The following is an 18,302-nucleotide window of genomic DNA, read 5'->3' on the forward strand; positions in this document are numbered from 1 at the left end:
CTGCATGCATGACCATATTGTTTCGGCGCGTTACACGCTCACTGCCTTTGGATACATTTCAACTCCCAGAAAGTCAGCGGATCTTAAACTAATGGGCCCCCCTCAAAAAGTTATAGTGTGGGGCCCCGCCCACAGACTCATCGTGACATGTGATTGGCTAACTAGCGATTGTACGCTCACGTCAGTCTTGCCGTTCATCGGGCGGCTTTAGTCGATCGTAGTTATCGCCCATATAACTTTCTCCTGTGTACTTTACTAATGGGTTGTACAAACACGGGCGTGGATGCGTGCTGAGCGTGTGGTGCAATACCGTTACTTTTGAAGAAGGGTTGGCTCGCGCCGTACCATAGCTATCTAGACATTGAGTGACAAAATAACAAATCGTATTTATACCAGGTATTGGCGCATCGTTCTACTTCCGTTTCGTTGTTCCTTCAGCAACCGACTCCTCAGTTGTGTCTTGATTGATAATCGAGTAGAGATGGAGGTAGTGACGATGGCTTTGACCTAACTGGAACGTGGGAACATGCGATCGTTGGATCGGAGGCAATGAATGGGCAATCGCCGCTTGATCACATCGGGGGGTCATTGGTTTCAGCATTAAAAACCAACATTTTCTCCTACATGCCTCCAACATGTTGCAAACACACATTTCATACAGATGGGTCCAGCCAAGATTTGCGCCACTCTACTGACGTGGTTGACAGTGCCTTTCATTTAGTTTTAGCCTTACAGCTTTTTTGTCTCTCTCTCTCTCCCTCTCTCTCTCTTCTCAATATTCGGAGATCCCCTTAATGTTCATGAATATCCTGTCTTATCCGCCCCCATCAGTTTGTGGATGGAACGAGCCAGCTTCCTGATTTTCGACTATTTCTGTTTTCTTTAAAATTGGAGCGAATCCATTAACACACAAATATTTCACAATCAATGGTAATAGACTTTGCAATGAAGGCCTACATCATATGTGTTAATTATTAGATTACACAAGAAATTATCAGATTTTCATACATTATCAAAACATAGACTACTTATCAGTTTGATGTTTATATATGTCTGCGCAGAGTGTGTTTAAATCAATCCGTCCTTTATTCTATTCAGAGTCAACTGATTTTAACACTGGATGAAGTTAAATTAAAAGTTTGTAAAACTGCACGCCTAAGACACAAATTGAAAGCCCTGACATGACTTTACAACACAGTGTTTCAGATTTTGTGGTGTTACGTAACATCCGAGTTCACTGTCCTCTTCAGAGAAGAATCAAAAGATGATGAGGTAATTGAGTAGAAATGTCGGGAAAGGGAGTAATGATTTGAGATAAACCCCAAAACATAACAGCATTTCCTAGACAACAAAGTAATTTAGGCCTAGATCAAATAAAGAAAGATACCTCCGTATCAAATCATTCCATTCATTCACTTTTAAAAATATCACAAGAAATCAAGGTTTCATGAGGGAGGTCGCAAAGAAGGAATCATTAATTTGTATAACTACAGCTGCAAAGAAACCACACTTGGTATTATGTATATGTACATTATCTGCTCATTCACAAATTACATTTATCTACAAGTCTTTTGTTACCAATACATCTAAAGGAACAAAAATATAGATCTTTTAAGTCCCTTGAAGTGACTTGATAAAACAGCGCTATTAGAATGAAAATGCCATAAACACAGTGATACGTATATAAAACGTACCACGGGAATACATTTGCTTATGAATTGAACTCAATGATGATAACTATCTAGGAAACTAGACAAAAAACACGCAAAAACATGCATATTATAGGAAAATAGTAAAATATTTTCAGCATGTTTATACTGCTAATTTGTCTTAAACAGCGTTCAATATATTTTAACCATGCACGGGGCATGGTTCATGTAGTGAAATAGCACCTATTTCGCAGTTAATCAAAGTATGTAGACCCATATTGTTGGTGGCTGGACTTAATTACGTTTTCGCACATGCAGAAAAAGTTGATTCCATTACGAAACGTCAAGGAAATCATCATATTTTGTAATGGGGGGAGAGTGGCAGTGTTCAGTTATAGAATGTTATACCGTAACGGTCAAATGACCAAGACAGCAATGCCATCTCACTGATACACTGTATCGATAATGCTCTCATCATCTTCCAAACACTCATCACATATTAATCACATTCCATTTCTCTTTACTATGACAGCACATAGTCCATTCAAAACGTTACTTTCCACAAGATCCAGCTCTCACCATCAAATTCAGCATGGACATAAAACTCTGAGTAAAAGTATAGTTGTTGGTCGTATGTGGTGTGGAGAGTCATTGTACCACATGACTAGGTTGGTATATGCACGTGACACTTTAATTCACCCATAGAGAGATAAGATGGGAGACAAAAATGACTAAACAATTCAGATATGTTACGATTAAGATGTCAATGCTAAATTTGATACTACAGTAACTTGTAAATGTACATTGCAATTAAGAAAGTACACACACTCATATCACAACAGCATTAGACATACCATATCATGCCATGTTATGCGTCAATCATTCCAATATTCCGTACACGGTGTGATCTTAAATGATATTACAATTACCTCTTCAGTTTATTACGTAGTAATGATATAGAAGAATAATGATTATGATGGTGGTGACAATAATAACAATAATGGTAATGAAACCAGATTGATCGTATGATGATAACATATTCATGTGAGGCATGTTACTACAAATCATCTTCGGTTTTTTTCTCTTTTCTTTTTCAAAAGAGAAGAAATGAAAAAGGTATGAAATAAGCGTAAAACCATATTTCCAAGTGATGTTGTGTATACAACCGAAAACCCCTCATTAGAATGAGACGAAGGATAGAGATGCGGTTCCTTTGTCAAGTCACGGTTGGATGGCACGTCGGAAAACTATAGAGGGAGCACTTCAATATGTGCAGTTATGAACCTGTCGGTGATAAGCACGCATACGACTTACAAAGTCGGGAATGAAGATTACCAACAGAGAAACAATGTAAATAACGCTTGTCTACATCGTGATTTCATCAAAAACTTGGAATCACTATCGAACGCAGGGTGGAACTTTAATCACCGCAAGCAAAGATACATAATAAAATGCTTTCTTTTTCCTTTCTGTTTTTATTCCACGCATTATTAATGACAGAAATGCATTTGTATAAAGCTATGGATATATGACCTACATAATGAGACTATTATATGGCAATATAAGAGGGATTTACACTCTTAATTAAAAGATTATTCCATATAAATCATACTTCATCAAAATATCTACTGCGAGGTATATATGCAAAGAGATGTGATGTGACTAAAAATGATATCATTTCGTATACTTATTATACTGGAACAGACAAAGAACGCTAACAGGGGGCAATATAATATGGCACCAGCAAAATTTACGCAGATACTCGGAGGGTAATACCCCCAGTAATACCCCATTCCACAGAGATTTTATTTTCTCATCGGTCACTCATCGGAAGCAAAGTTTGTTGCTTCCCGCCACCAACCGAAGTATATCGGATCGCAGTCTGATGAATCCGACTTGCTTGGTCGACTATCAGGTAAGTGTTAGACGTGTGGCGCGTGATTTCCATCAGACGATCTTGCCTCATCGGATGCACCGCCGGACATTGTGTGACGCTGACCTGATAGTCGACCAACACAAGTCGGATTCATCGGACTGTTCGTCGGTGGGTGACCAGAAGCGGTAAACCGATGAGCAACCGATGAGAGAAACTCTCTGTGGAATGGGGGTATCAGAGCCCTCAACGTTAGAAACTTTCAATAAAAAAAAAAGAACTTCCAGCAATGCATGTTTTAAAAGCTGCTCCTACAATCTTAATGATTTTGATTTACAACTCTTCCTGACCGAACGTAGTTTAGGTTTCAAATACATACCTTAGTAAAGATATGATTAGATAAAAAACACTTGCAAGTGGAATTGAATGAATAAAAATGCTTACATTCAAATCTAGAATTGTGAATACAAATACATCATTCATTCATGAAATGACGTATCAATTTTGTTCTTGCCCAGAGGAATATAATTATTTGCTGATAAAATATCTGAAGGATCGTTTTCATGGTTGATAATGGAAATACCTATGTAAGTAAAATGAGAGAGAGAGAGAGAGGGAGAGAGTAAAGAACATATTGGTGAATATTTCATCTTGACAGGTCTAAATGAGAAAAGAAGAGGAAATAAAAAGGTGATCTGAGAGAGAGATGTTTAGATGTTCCATTCCCACCTGCTTTTCGTCTTCCACTCCTTTCGCTGCCTTCGCACATTCTCTTCGGTTGCGTATATATACATGCCAATCATAGCGCATATCTTGTTGCAGATACTGTTACAAGAAGTCGTCAACTCCACCATCATCACATGATTTACCACCATTATCCCGAAGTTAAATAGTTTACCTTAAAAACAAGAGTGAATTCTTGATCGGCAGCAGGGAGACGTGGGGAATGAGAGTGAGGAGAGAAAGAAAGAGGGGGGGTATATAGGAAGAGAGAGGGAGAGAGAGAGAGAGAAAGAGAGAGAGAGAGAGAGAGGGAGAGAGAGAGAAGAGAGAGAGAGAGAGAGAGAGCTGTTTCTGTTCCTGTTTGCGCGCGCACGCATACATAATAGTGCCTTTCCCAGCAGGTGTAAATAAAAAAAAAATCCAAAACCTAACACAGGTTATGTTCAATTCAAAGCACGTTTTGTTTTGTTTGCTCTTAACGATAGCAAAACGACTGATCAAAGAAAAGTTTAAAAAGAAAGAAAGAAAGACATAAGATAGAATGAGAGATATAGACAGATCTAGGGAAGAAACAAACAATTTACGGAGTAATGGATTATTGAATATCATAAATATGTTTTCTGATTTTAGTTATTAGATGTTAAAAAAAAAACAATGTTTTTGCAGTGTAAGAGGGAAATTTTATTGTGAGACATTGAGATGAAAGGACAGAGAAGAAAATGAAAGACAGGACAGTGATGGTGAGAAGAAAGGAAAAACGAATGAGGAAACAGGTAGAAAGAGAGAGGGGGAGAGATGGATGGAGAGAGAGAAAGGGAGCAAAAGGCAAGAAATCACAGGACCACCGAAGTCTTGTAGAAAAATCGTCAACTTGGACTCAACCCGACAAGTACATGTAAACAATAATGCAAGGTCATAAAACACTGCTCTTTCAGCAGTTAAAGGTACGCTCAAGAGATAAGCTCTTACTGGATTTCTGGGACGCCCGAAATCCATCACTTCATTTCCTAGAAAAATATGAAATTTGATAAGGAAAGACAGAAATGCAACATTTTGGCTCTTCAGTACCTGCGGGTAAACATTCATCATGTTGTAAACCTAAGATTGTCCTGTAGTCCTTAATACTTACGTCAGCGGTGTTGTGTTGATCTGAGGTAAGAAGTGAAAATCTTATCACAGTAACAACGTCGATCCAGTCATTGTCATTGTCAACCGGCTCCTTTCTACCGACAAACAGATGCTAAAGGAACTTGACATGTTTTATCCCGCTGTCGAAGTTCAATCATACGAGTTGGACTGTTTCAAGAGACTGAATTGCGTCTATACAGAGTGGTAGGAATGACGTCATGCGAAGGAATGCTTCATGTTCGAGTCTGGATTGTTTCGGTGATAACTTTGGCGTGGCCAGTGATGTCGCTGTCTTTGTTGTTTGATGGTTTATTATTTTTCTTGTTAGTTTATTTGCATTACTATGACAGTTGTACATCATATCAAACTGTTGAACTCCGTCTTTTACATCAATTATCTCTTCTTGTGTTTTGTGTTTGGTGATATAATTCATCGCTGCAGAAGTCAGGAAAATGTTTTTAGGAAAATCCTAAAAACAGATGAATCAAATAATACAGTGATATTGGGTTCCAAGTCTGGTCCTATTAGATTGTTCCTAAGTTGTAGACATTCCACTGCACAACGCGCTGTCATGTATCAACAGAAACATCTTTGCTTTTTATGGGGCTTCAACCTAATGAAAGATCCATTGCGTATTTACGAGCGATGCCATATGATGCGTCCTCATCTACACCAGCGGAGGACCGGAAACAGCTGTGTGAAGGAGTTATTTCAACTAGACTTATTACTTTCTTCTGCTAATACTATTCCATTGCAATGTACAAGAAGTTATCATCTCTCTCCGTCTCCCCCCCCCCCCTCTCTCTCTCTCTCTCTCTCCCTCTCTGGGTGTTAGAAAATGTGTTCATTCGCTCTCATAATCTTGAGAATGTTTACGCTATTATTTTGATTGCGAGAATTCGCTAATAACTAATGGTAAATTCCTCTTCGAACCTCTTACTTTAGTTTACGATGAGGATGTCCAAGAATGTCTTCATCGGGAAATCTGTGAATTAATGATCAGCCGTCATCACAGACAAAACAAATAAATAAACAAACAAAAAAAGCTCGAAGTGATTCCCGAACCATCCTCTTTTAAGAATAGATAGTGTAACCATGGTAACGGTTGGCCCTCCATTGTTGGAGCACGAGTTCCACCTTTACTTGATCCATGGAGCTACCGCAGCTCCATGCTCGATCCAACCTTTAACTCGTGGCGTATGGAGAACATCGATGACGGCTTATTACCGTAACCGTCAGCAAACAGCCCGATAAATCTTTATTCGATACTCTCGATAGGCGACAGTTCAAAGCAGCGAAAGAAATACTTCACCTTGCCCCAAAATAATATATCTCTGCGACAAAAGGCATCCGACAGTAAGCTTCGTTCGCCTCTCAATTTAGTCAGAAACTTTCACCGCTTCGTAAGTCAGGAATAATGCGTGCTCGAGTCTTCTCGAGAAAGCTCTTTCACTTTGCATGACCGTAGTCTCGGCTTCCAAGCACTAGACCATTTCTCCAATCTTTAGAGTAACTTTGGTCTCATAATCCCACTTTTATCGAATTTATGTAATTCTGGCATTGCTGAATTTGATATATCGTATATCCGCCAAAAAAAAAAACCCCAACAACAACGAGATTACAAGAAATTAAGATTTATAGAGTTCTGTCTTCAATGCAAACACAAGCAGCATTGAGGTAACTATCTTTCACCCAAATCGACCAAGTGAAAAAAACAAACATAATATTCAAACTGACCCCCTGTTAGGTCGTTGCATATTGGGTCATTGACCTTGATGGTATTTACATTATAGGCCTGCATCTCATTTACCTTTTATGAAAAGCTTTGCTTGAGCTATAGATATATTCGTTTAGTGTATCGCTTCAGCTTATTTCGCTTTATTATCGTAGTACACATAATGACTTGTATCCCCTGCGATTGTTTCTGGTATGATTATGTATAATGATGTAGAAACCAATACAAGCAAATCAAATCAAATTAATTTGAAGTAAATATAATAATCATCTCCCCATTATTATGTTCGAAGATGCTGACTTCCTCTTCTTTGAAACCTTTGAAACGAGGAGATCGTAGACAGAGTTATGGAGGAATATCTTCCTCTTAGAAAAGGGACAGGTAAAAAAAGGCAAAATATCAATTAGTAGGCAAATAACACGAGATTGAATTAACTCATGCCGCTATATGCCGCATGGAATGCCCAATGACACCAAGTTTAATGACTTGCTAGATCAGGCTTTTTTTATTGAGGAGACTACAAACTACAAGCCCTGTCTTTTAGCAGTTCCCTCCATTTCCAACAAATCTAATTTGGTATTTGACATACTAAACACAACATTTAGGCCTATTGTATTTCATTTCACAGTATTTTCCTTCATTACACTGTGTAGGGCCTACTGTTTTTGTGTGACTACGTGTATTCAAATGCTTTATTGCAATTATATCTTGTTGGAAATGAAATAAACGAAATGAAATGAAATAAAATGAAATGAAAGTAAATGAAATGAAATGAAATGAAATGAAATGAAATGAAATGAAATGAAATGAAATGACTTAGCCTCCTGCAACTAAATGTGACGATTCATGATATTTAACTCCGCTCATCTATTGCATTGAGCTGCTGATTTTGCTTTCGTAATTCATTCAAACATACAAGCTTTCAAGATCCTTTTTCTTGCTGGACTTTTCAGACCAAAACTATACCGCTTCAAAGGAGCACAGTGGTATTGAATCAAGCAAAAGAGCTCGCCTTATATCATCTTTATAACCACTGTACTATATTACCATCGTTCTCCCAAAAAAAAGAAATAGCACCAAGCTGTACATGGACATTGCTGACTAAAACTTTAAACTTAAAACTAAAAAAAAAAAAAAAAAGATGCATCGCCGAATTGAATGTAAGACTTGGAAAAAGTTGGTCTTAAACTCAGACTACGCCATCAAACGTCCCGATGTTGTAGAAATATAGTGAAACTACCATTGACGTGACTGCTGCCGTAAATTAATATCCTGCGCAGTTATTGTCGCGTTTGACGAGAATTAAAATGGATGAAAAGAGTTACACACATACTGTTAGACATTCCTCGGTCGAATTAACCTACCGTTTTTCTCTTACATCGTGAGAATCGTTTGGTTTCGAAATCGTCTTTCACAAACATCCTTGACATCACGATGCATTTGTTTCTTCTTGCAGAGAAGGAATATATGACGCCCGCTAATAGGTGTTGCTTATACTATTGTCACCTGTTCGTATTCCGAAAATAATTTATTAGCCTATTGATTTAATCTGCTAATGTATGGTGGCAACTTTTATGTTTGTGAGACACCTGCTTAGACGGGAGGAAAATTTGCAGTCCTTGGTTATTTACAGAGCAGAATTCAATACGAATCGGAGAAACGACAACAAAAACGGAACAACAACAATAACAACGTTAGAAAAAGAAAAATCGTCCAACTTCCAGAGAAGGCAAGAATTGATTATTTATCGTTCTGGTGATGCACGGACGATAAAAGACAGGAAAAACCTTCTTGTATACATGATTCCTTACTAGGCACGCTAAAGCGTCACGTATTCCTTCTTAAAGTGTCATTCTCCTCTTCGTGCAATTTGGCTCTTAACTAATGAATGGAGGAAATTGCACAAATACAGAAGTCTCATAAACGTCTGTACAAACGAGTGATATAGGGACATTACAATTTTCACAAAATGTAAATTAGATAAGATGTTTACCTCACAAGTCTCCCATTGACCTGCACACAAATCTTCACTTTTAATTTCATTTTGACACGAAGTTCCAATGAAACGTTTTGTATCCTGTGCATCTGTTCTTTAAATGTTTATAATGATAAACTATAAAATGTCGTTATGGGGTAAGCTGTAATAGTTACTTAATCACCGACAAAATAATGTATGCTGTAATAACACATTTGTGTGCAAACTATTTGGAGAATAATGTTTGTTCAATGATGACACCAGCACATCTAAGTCACTTAAATGTGATTTACTACCAATACTTGTATTGCCACTGTTTCGTAAAAGCATGTGACACTTTGCTTCTGCAACGAATTTATGTTTTAGCGATTTCATATCCGATGTTGATCAAACGTCTAACTATCCTGTTTGAATGTTGTTGTTCCTCTTCTTCTTCTTGTTGTTTTGTTCTATAATTGTTAAAGTCCACTTGAATATGAGAGGGAATTGTACTTTTTTCCACAAATTGCTTTAACAAGTTTCAAAAATGCATCGTAAAATATTTTTTGTATCAATCATTGCCATAATGTTTAACTATAACCATATCTGATATTGTTATCGATAGTCTCGTCCATTATCTAAGCTTCTTTAGAAAGTTATTTTAAAAGATTCCTCCCTCTCTTTCTCTCTCTACTCGACGTCGATCCAGTCTCGAGAAATCTCCAGGTATCGCAAAGCACGTATCCTGTGCCAGTCCTGCGGCGTGAAGACTGAATCGGTGAGTAGGGGCAACGACACGGTATGACACCCTGGCTGAACGGTTTGGGGTGACCTAGCAGCAAAGAATATGTAGATGAGGAAGGAAAAGGCTTGCAGGAGGCAGGTAAAGTGATCGATCAGATAGAAAGAGAGGGAAGGGGGAGAGAGGGAAGGACGGGATAGAGAAAAGTGGGACCTTAGACAGGTAAAGGTGAAAAAACGTGAAAAAAACCCACGAATTTACTCTGTAAGTAGCATCGGCGAACGGTTCTGTGGCATCCTGAGACTGCAGGTCCTGATGCGGTTAATGAGGGTGATAAAATGAGAGGGAAAGGAGAGAAGATGAGAAAGATGTCTTGAATTGATTTTAAAAGATAAACATCACAACAGTCAGCATGAACAGTCAAACAGTCTTAGAGTACGTAAACATGGATAACCCAAAACATGTCAAAACGATCATGATTTAGGAAGAAAGAATTTGGGTTGACTCTGATAAAGAAGACTTGTATACATGAGAATAGCCAGGTAAGAGTAAACAGATATATATGAACATAGACTACATCAGGAAGGTATGCTGAAGCAAGAACTATAAACCACTTTAGATGGCATCGTATATGAAATAAGGTAGATACAGAAGAAGCTTGAAAGTTAAAACTGAAAAAAAGATGATACAGATGAATACATAAACTCACTCTGAATAAAGAAGAAACAGACTGCATACAACAGCCTGTTATCATCAAAGCGATTCACTTTGATTTGGGTGATGTTCAATATTCCGAAGGTTCGTTAATCCGAAAATAAATAAGGTTCGTTATTCCGACGGTTTGTTATTCCGAAATACACAAAATCTCTTTACTTAGATGTTTGTTAATCTAAAATGAAATAGAAATTGTTAATCCGAACATTCCTTTGTTGCGCTATTCCGAAGGTTCGTTAATCCGAAAATGAAGAAGGTTCGTTATTCCGAAGGTTCGTTAACCCGAAAATGGAAAAAAAAAAAAAAGGTTTGTGCGTACCAACGAACCTTCGAAATTACGAACCTTATTTCGTTTTAGGATTAAAGATCCTTTTTCTATTAACACGATTAACAAACCTTCGGAATAGATAACTGTAACCTTTTGATTTTAACTTCTGAAATGAAGGAAACAATTCACAATCAATTAGTCAACAAAATATTCAAGCAAATCGAATTGTCACGATTGTTTGAAATATCAATAAAAAGCAAATCATTATGAGTCTGAATAGTTTTAGAATGAAACTAAAACACCATCGTTACTCGAGACAAATCTAGGACAAAATTCTTCTGTGTATTACATTTGAAGAAAAGGAGGCAGCCTATAATGGTAAAAGGTGTATTCTTTTCTAAGACATTGTGCAGCAATAGAAAAAGCACTACTTCAAGTACTTAAACAAATAGATAACTGTTCAGACAGTCTCATTTGATATCCAAAATGAAAGATCTGAAAGGTAAAGATGAAAATAGAGGAAATGGCATCTTATGCTTGGAGATGAAATATCAATAGGTCATTTTTATAAGTAATGATAAATAACATTCCTATCACAACGTTTCTGATTTGAAAGAAAATGTGTACCATATTTAAGCCAGTAACTGACAATATCCCCTGTACATCTACGATGTCAGCGGCGTATTGAGGTCTCCATCCCTCGGAACTGATAAATCCAATTTGATCAGTCAGGACCATGACTGAAATATGATATAGTTTCCACATGGTATCTTAAGCATGACGGCATCCAATCAAAGGGTCATCCCAGACCCCCTTGACCCTTGACTGGTCAGTGTTTACCACACTGGTCATCAGATGAAGGATACATGAGCGCAAACAGCGCATGACATAATGTACTGATGATCACATGGACAAAGATATCCCTCATGCAGTGGACACTGATAATTGCAGACGAGTCCCAGGTAAAGGACACTTTGGCGCCATTTTCACACCTGGACTTCAGTGGGATTTCCACCTCAAATTGATGCTGGCAGATTCGTGCCGAAGAATTTGCCATCTCCGTCCGACAGGGGGCGTTTTCGCCCTGGGCGACTGATGAAGAAATAGAGACTACATCAGGCACAAAATTACTTTTCTCCCATACACTCGAGGAGATATATTAACCAAAATTACCTGGATTACATTCACGTTCTTTAGATTCTATGAAAATATTGAAAAAATGCCACAAAGATGCAGCGGATTAGATTTCTCCAGAAAGTACACACTCTGCAGTTGGTAAATTTCATCACTATTGGATTGTTTGTGTGTTTGTTTTGTGTTACACCTGCTGTAGAGTTGACGTGATTTTTTGGAAGAGTACCTAATTCAATGAGCATGACTTTAAGAAGGGATAAACATAACAGCCGTGTAGCACCAACCCAGAGGCTGGTAGGGAATCATCTCTTCCCAAAGGCGACAATTTCTCCTTTGCGGTCGGTTGTGGGAGGTTGGAAGCTAACCTGATCAGATGTATACATCAACTCGAGCACGCTCCTTCCTTGCCTTCCTTTCATCTCTACATTCCAAGGAGTAATCCCCTGGAATGAAAGAAAAGGAGGGGTGGGTCAGGTCTTGGAATTACTATTAACATTTAGACCCCCTTCGATGACTTGCCTCAAGAAATATGATTGATGTAAACTAAGAAAACTATGAAAGAACCTTCAATTTTCTTCCCTTGTTGCTACGTACAGTAACTATACGGTGCAATTCGGAGCACTTTCTACCATCTCTGAACTATCCTCATTTACGATTTGAAGTCAGTGACTACCCAAGTAGTTCGACTCTCAAAAAGCTGAAGAAAAGAAGAAGAAGAAGAGGAGGAGGAGGAGGAAGAAGATGATGAAGAAGAAGAAGAAGAAGAAGAAGAAAAAAAAAATCATGATGATGATGTTGGAGAAACACGACTGAATGTCAATCTGCTTGTAAGAACAGACACAGCGAGGAGGAATGGAAGCGGGGCGACAGATTGAGTCACAGTGACAGCCAGAGCCCCGGGGCGGGTTCTAGCCAACCTCCCGCTCGCAGTGTTTGTTGTGATATTCCATTTTACCACAACACCTCAGATGAGAGCGTCGTTATGTCACACACTGGAACATGTGGCGCGACATCGGGCAGATTAACTCGTTCAAAACGACGATGATTATTATTTCATCTAAAATGTCATCCATGACCAGCTTATTGGACAAGACCGCCGCTTTAGTGCTGCCGCTCTCCCGGAGATGGGCGAAGGAGGAAGGAGGAAAGCTGCCTTGTTTGGGGACCCGGAAACAAGAAGTTGAACGGCTTTTAAATGGCGAAATGAAATGGTACGGAAACGCGAATTACCATTACATAGCACAAGAGAAATGATTACGTGAAATCAGATCGGTAGACGATACTCCAAAGGAAATGTAAGCCTTATAAGTGTTTCACATGGTGATTACTTGACTGCGTGGGTTCGTAATGATAATTCTGAATCCAGAATGAAAACTGAGATTGGATTTCCATTTCAAATTAAGTTTCTTTGTTGTTAGAAACTTAAGAGAAGAGTTTAACAAATTCAGCGTTCACATATTTGAAAACGATAAACTGCATCATAATTACAGTATGCAGTCTTCGTGTATCGATATAGGAGAGGTTTTGTGACAGGGGTAGAGGGTTAGGACCGGTATAAGAACTCTGCAATGCCTACAGTGGCATGCGTCTGTTTTTGATATAGTAGGAAAAATGCAACACTATAACTTTCAGAGTGCATTCACTTTGTAGTCTTTATATGGCTTTGAGCCCTTCCTGTCGCTTTGAGTTGTTGATGGTGAAAATGAGAAATATTTGAGATTCTTTGTGCCATAGAAAGAGGGCGTATCGTTGATTGTAAATCGTTCTGACAGTGACGGTCTTTACCTCCGTCTTATCGTTGGGCAGTCAACTATACTAGCCTCGTTCTCCTTCCATTATCCAAACAGTGTGGGACAATGGTGCCATTGCTGAATGAAATTTTGTGTTACTTGGCCTGAATTAAATGCAATTATAATCCGATATTTTAATCCTTTATTCGCGAAATGACTCATTGTCCGAGTATTTTGTCGAGTGCTCTGCAGGACTATTTCTCTGGCTATTGAAAGTCAAGACTTACGAAGGTCTTTTTTCCCCTTTTCCACATTGTGCATTTGATATATCAATTCTTTGTTCGTCCGTCTGTTTGAGTATCTATTTCAATGTCTTCTCCACTAAGCCCCTGACTGTATCCGCGAACTCGGCTTCATAAAAGAAAACGTGTTGCAGACAAAATGTTAAGTCTGACTTGGTCTTCATAGTAGGAAGGGGAGGGTATTAGTTGAACGGTTTCATGAAATGCGACCTCTACGGCCGTGTTTCTCATTCACCACGCCATTTCGTGCGAAGGTTAGAAACTCTATCTTTCCTTGATAATTGATTCTTGACAATCAGACTGTTGAAAGAGGCATAACTCGATCCCAGTGTTTACGTTTCTCCATACCGCTGCCCTCATCGTATTTTCTGTGATTGTCCACTCGAGTGGAGTCTACAAAAACACAGCAAATTTTCTGTGATCCGTGGGGTAAGATTTCAGTGAAAGGTGTATCAAGTTGAAGAGATCGAAATGTTCTACGAGTAATTGAACATGAATAGTACAATCCCCTCCCAAACACATGAAATCCTGAAATGTAGTAGAGGTTATCTCTTTAAGAAAATTTCGCGTTTCTTTATAAAAACTTCGTCATAAAACAACTTTTTTTTTCTTTTTAATCTTTAAAACAAACAGAACGTGTGTGTTGTAGATGCTTCTTTACTAGGATGTGGGGAATAAGACATCCATAAATTGTACTGAATTACAGAAACAGTCTATTCGCCTCTATCGGTGTTCATACATGGCGTCTGATGGATACTGCTTTCTTTATTTGTCTTTTTGTTAGTTCCGGAGCTGATCAACGAGAGAGTCTTGTCGCTCATCGTTACTTCACGGTCGTAGGCTGCTTGCGTTCCGGTCACGTTGCCAAGACGTCATACTGTTCAAAGAAATCACCTTGACGGGTGCAGGTGTTCACTCCACTCCTCCAAGGCACTTCCCATTGGTTCAGGGCATGTGGAAGATTGTGGTATGAAGTCTCATTGCTTATATGTAACATTCATGAACTAAAACACACTCGTATTTTTTTTTTATGTTACATTTCCAAATCCTGAGGAGGATATATCCATTCAAGAGCCATTCGAGAAGCAGTTTCTGCTCCTGGTTAATATCAATTGTTGGGATCCTTTCAATAGCTGTTGGTGATACACGATGTATTCATGATAGTGAAGATGATGATGATGATGATGATGATGATGATGATGATGATGATGATGATTATTATGATTATGATTATGATGATCATGATAATGACACCACTACAACTACTTTCACTACCACTACTAACAATATTACAATAATGATAATAGTAATAATACTAACAATAGCAATATAATAGTAATGATGATAGTAATAATAATAATAATAATAATAATAATAATAATAATAATAATAATAATAATAATAATAACAGTAATGATAATAGTATTACAGACATGGTTATTTAGGTTTATCAAGACAAGTTTATGAAATTAGCAATATTTATAACAAGAAATATATGAGAAAGGGCTGCAGTAGCAGCAGCGTGAAGATGAGATAAGAAAAGAATATAGTATGTTGACAATACTGATCATTTCAGCCAACTACGGTGAAGGAATGAGGTAGATTCTTTCATGCCTGGAACTCGGGCGGAGAAGTACTCGAAGAGTCGTTCAGGTGTCATCTGGTTTCACGGATTGTTCACCTTTTTCGCTCCTTTCACCGCACCTCAGTGCTCGATCTGAACAAAACGAGGGAGAAGTCAAGAACCGCAGAAAGACGCCAATCTCCTGGTCGGTCGGTCACAGGTCGCAGGGATTGAACCCTCAGCTTTCACTGGACGGAAAGAAAGAAAGAAAGAAAAAAAATCCGCTCTCGAATTCCGCACAGGTAGAAAAATGCCCTTGTCACATGAGGCTTTTAATCCGCATTTGCCATTAGTTATTCGTGAATGCTGTCGCCTACATGATTTATACGGATGGTTTTCGTAAAATCATTTCACTTGGTTCTCTCCGAGATTCACAGGACTTGACAAAATAAAGGTATATGGTAACTTCTAAAAATAAATAACTAAAATCTCTGTCAGTGATTTTCCACACAACTGAGATGACAGTCTTTTTCTCTATAGATAATCTTGTCGACTACACATGAACGTGAGATTCAAATCTATTGTTTGCATTTGCTGACGATGTTATCAATCCTGAAGCAGAGAATTTGGATTTTATTTTCAGTATGAACTGTTCCACTGCATGTTTAGCACTTCAGGGCGCTTTTAACAATGTTTAAGAAAAAGGAGAGAAGAAGAAAGGTGGATGTGGTGGACAAGAGTGGAGAGGGGAAAGGGGTAAAAAAAAGGACTAAGAATAGCAGGTAGTGGTGGTTATCTGGAGGCAAGGATTAGCTGGCGTAACAGTCGAGCCTCCGTAGAGCGCTCAAGCTTGGTGAGCTGGGGAACCTTTGTTCACGTGTCATACCGTCCAAGAAATTAAAGGAAAATATGACTTCTTTGAATTAGAAATAGTAGATATATCAATGCAAACGAAATCCATTGTTTAGGAGAGATTAGGACACACATTTCAGAATCATGCTTCACTTAGCTACCACATATTGATGTGAACCAAGTCAAATTTTGGGATTGCCAAAAAAGGGGGGGGGGGGTTAATGATGGTTCGAGACGTAACAGTGACGTCATCAGAGACTTCAGTCATGTGTCCTTCATGCATTGAGCGTCAGTTGAATAACTTTCTCTGGAGAACAAATCTTGGCGAGTCTGTCCACGGATGAAGAAAAACCTATCATACAAGTCAAAAATGCTGGAATGAGTGATTTTTTTTTTTCTGATTATGAGTACCAATCTAGCGTGGCGACTATGTGATATGTGAGATGTATCTAGGATGGTAACATCATACTGGTCTAACCTTCGACATACCTTTTCAAAACTTTAGAAATCATGTCGTAATTTCAGTCCAACAATGTATGGAAACCGTATTGTGTGTTTTTGGTCAATATTGGGACCCCTCCGTTCACTAATAAAGCAAAAGATGTGTATACCTTGGGATGAAATACCTGTAAAAGCTGCTAGTATCATGTTGATTTTCTGGTCATTGTGCGGAGGTGCTCTCTTTTATACAGCAAATACATACGCGATGACGACACAGCCCGTTACTTTTACGTGCATTCATCGTCAAAGCTATAAATGCGTAACTTTGTGTTTTATGGGCCTATCTTGTTTCGTTCTCTTACACCCCCTGCACCGCCCGTACGTGAAGATTAGATACAGATGACGAACATGAAGGATTTTGATTAGATATGAAAACATCTAGACGACTGTCGGTAGTTGAAACACGGAAATATTGGGTAACGTTGACCGTTATCTAATACAATCCTAAATAAGCATATGATGTGATGGCAGTCGCGCTATGGTAAACGTGGCAACACACAGATTGTTTTGTACCAAAGAATGCCACGCAATTGGGATGTGTTAGAGGTGAAAGAGCCATTTTGCTGCGAGTGCCGCCCTTTAATCTTAGCAGGCCGTTGAAAGAACCAAGGCACTTTCCTCTTTCACCCAACCAACCCCCTGTAACCATCCAGGATAGCAGAAAGGGGGAGGAGAGGTCCTGCAATCTCCTCAAACCATTCTAAGCTCCTTTCACTAATCTTTCTTGCGGGTGTTGTATTGTTGTGCTTGTATGCATATCTGACGATGGCTGATAAATATTGAATAAATATTTTCTGATAAAGCTACTTCTGTTTCTTAACTCAGACGACTTTTACAGCACGTAGTTGATATCTGACTGATAAATCAAATATGTAAAATTGATCCCTGCCATCTTTGACAAGGGCACGAAGCTACGTCTCTGTTCAGAAGTCAAAAGTGTGACTGGATGTAGAATCAAGAAGGTGCTAGAACCTCCTTGATAGAACTCACGACCCGAGTAATTTTTAGGGACTTCGGTGGAAACCAATATTCAATGTGTGCTAATCATTTTTACACCAGTTAAATATCTTTTTTTAATGCGCATTATGAAACACGGGAAATCGCTCATCTTCAGTGTAACTGTTTACCAAATTGAGATATTATAAGAGATGACACGACAACCCACTAGCTGACATACCATGAATAGTGTTTCACAAGACGTGCTAATAATTATAGTCTCCACATATTGCTGGATTTCGCGAATTTATCGTCACATACCAAACGATCGAGTGAAATCGTATGACTTCCACATACAAAAGCTGTACGTGGCGCGGATTTGGGTCTTTCTCCGAACCTTCCTTGGTGGGATGACTCCGCAACGCTTCGGAGCACTTGTTGTTAGAAGACTCAAGAAACCACCGTCCTTGTTCTCTTTAGCTTACCATCACACATTC

This window comes from Diadema setosum, chromosome 1, assembly GCF_964275005.1.
Source record: "Diadema setosum chromosome 1, eeDiaSeto1, whole genome shotgun sequence".
NCBI classification, from domain to species: Eukaryota; Metazoa; Echinodermata; class Echinoidea; order Diadematoida; family Diadematidae; genus Diadema; species Diadema setosum.